This window comes from Mus pahari, chromosome 14, assembly GCF_900095145.1.
Source record: "Mus pahari chromosome 14, PAHARI_EIJ_v1.1, whole genome shotgun sequence".
Taxonomy (NCBI): Eukaryota; Metazoa; Chordata; class Mammalia; order Rodentia; family Muridae; genus Mus; species Mus pahari.
Window position 1 is genome coordinate 14,932,866 of NC_034603.1, and position 2,810 is coordinate 14,935,675.

Consider the following 2,810-nt stretch of genomic DNA (forward strand, 5'->3'; position numbering starts at 1 on the left):
TCCAGAGTGGTTGTACAAGCTTGCAATCCCATCAGCAGTGGAGGAGTGTTTCCAAGGCCACCAACAGATTGGGAAAGGATTTTTACCAATCCTAAAGCTGATAGGGGACTAATATCCAATATATACAAAGAACTCAAGATTCTTTTTTGTTTTTTGATGCAAGTTCTTGCTCTGTCGACTCGACTGGCCTGCAATTTGCTATGTAGTTCAGTTGGACCTCTAATTTAATGTACTCCTTCTACCTCTCTGCCTCTGGAGTGCTGGGATTAGAGGAAAGCACCAGCTCACTAGGCTCCACTCATTTTAAATCTAGATCATGTAAAACCCTCCCGTTCTCTGCCTTCCCTGCTAAAGCTCCCCCGTTCTCCCAAGGAATGATCTGTGACCCTTAGTGCTCGCTGCTTTATACTTCTAGACCAGCACTGTCCAGCAGAAGCTCAATGTGGGGCAGGGGTGTGGAGTGTGGGTTGTGTCGTGGGTGTGTGTGTGTGTGGAGTGTGGGTTGTGTCGTGTGTGGGGGATGTGGAGTGTGGGGTGTGGGGTGTGGTGGCTGCTACAGAAGTGATTTTGGATTTTTCTACCACGATTTACATTCATATGTTTGTTTCCTTCCTTCAGATTGACTCTGACACACCAGATCCCTCCATGGTTGTGTGAGCACAGCTCAACTGTGCACTGAGCGTGTTTACAGTACTTAAGTGAATAAGGGCCAACTCTCAGGCTGTTTCCTATGTGTTTGTGCTAAAGTAGATTTCTACACCAGTTTCTCTCTCCCTCACCCTCTCCTTCCTTCCTTCCTTTCTTCTTCCCTCCCTCCCCCTCCCTTCCTCCCTCCCTCCATTCCTTCCTTCCTCCCTCTCTTTCTCTCTTTCTCTCTTTTCTTTCTCTCTCCTTTCTTTCTCTTCTCTTCTCTTCTCTCTCTCTCTCTCTCTCTCTCTCTCTCTCTCTCTCTCTCTCTCTCTCTCTCTTTCCTGTGTTGCTAGTGGTGAGGGACTTAGAGTATTATGTGTTATGGTGACCTTGACCTCAGACTGTATTAGGAGATGACCTTGAACTCTTGCTCTTCAAGAGTTCCTACTTCCACCTCCATTGCTGTGGTCCAAGCTGTGTACCACCCTGATGGTAATAATTTCTTCATGCCAAAATTGACTGGATCAGAGCCAAAGTCTCTTGTCCTAGTGCTAACTAAAGCTATGGTAGCAGAAGGTTCCAGCGCTCACAGTGAGGGGCTTTAAGGCCTGTCTGCTCCTGGCCACAGTGAAGGTCTCTGCACTTTTCACTCTTCCTTCCAACAGTGACATCAACCACCCTCCTCAGTTGAAAAATCCCTGCAGTACATGCAGCAGCCTCATCAGCCTGGAATCTCAGGGAAAGACTTCAAAGTCTGACATTCCACACGGTCCTTGCTACCTCTCTCTAGCCACGGTGTCACAGGGCACTCTGGGCAGGGCGGCCCGCCTGAAGCTAATTGCTTGACAGTAGTTTTGGGATATCTTGTTGGATTGTTTATTTCCCTGTTGCTGTTCAACCTTTTATCATGAAAGAATAGGGACCTTTCGGGAAAATCACGTTTCCCTGTAGTCATCTGATAGCCTCTAATGTCTGCAGTGAACACACCATGGAGGGGAGCGGCATGACTCTGTTAACTGAGACTTGTTCCTCACTGGGAGTCCTGGGATTGGTTCTTCAAGCTTGAATGCTCTAGTGGGGATGTCGTTTCACATGACTATAATTCTAGCACGAGGCAGGGGGATTACTGTTGTGAGATCAGCCTGATCTACACAGAGGGAAAAAAAAGTCTTGTCTCAAAAATGGAATGAAAACAACAACAACAAAATAATGTGAAATATAGCTCAGTGGTATAAACATTACTAAATAAAAAAATATGCAAAGACTATTCTAATGTATACTGAAATGTTAAAAATAAAAGTTAAAAAATATAACAGAAAAGACAAACATGGTGGTGCATACTTGATATCTAGAACCAGAGGCAAGAGGACAGAGACCCTAAGGCCAGCCTCAGCTACATAGATACTTGAGGTTCCTGAGTTATATGAGACCTCATTTTAAAACAAAGACAAAAAAAAAAAAAAAAAGAACCCAGCCCAGCAAACATCAAAGCATAAGGTTTATGTTTATACTGGGATGCCCCCATTCTCTGTTTTTTCCCATTAATCCCCTCCACTGCCCAGGAGCCATTTGTGAAATTGCCGTGTACTCAGACCAGCCCTGCCCAGTGCTATACAATGAGAACCTGACAAACCGTTTTAATTTTCTACTATCCATATTAAAAAGAAATGGGTGATAGGGCTTGAGAAGTTGCTCAGCAAGCAGTTAGATGTACTTGCTCCTCAATGTTGAAGGCCAGACTGAACTGAGAGATCAAATCTTTGGGGTGTAGACTCCATCTTAGAGAACCTGACCTAAGGTTAATCTCAAGTTAACTAACAGGCTGGTACATACCTAGCACCAGTTTCCAGGCCACCCCACAACAAAATCTGTGTCTAACATCAGTTTCCAGGCTACTGCACCCCCAAAACACCTGCGTTTAGCACCTGTTTCCAGATTGTTCCCCAAACAGATCTGCACCCCCAGGTTACAAGCCTTCCCCTGCCTAAGAGCCATCAATTAGGAAGAAAGCAGAAGTTAAGTTTATGGTTTGGCTCCCAGCACCAGCCAGTTATGTTAAAGGCCATAATGCCCGCCCCCACCCCACCCCACCCCCACCCCCACCCCGCCAAATCAGATGTTTACCAGGCTATATACCCCCTTCTTGCCTCTACAAATGCTTTCCTAAAACTAGGCTCAGG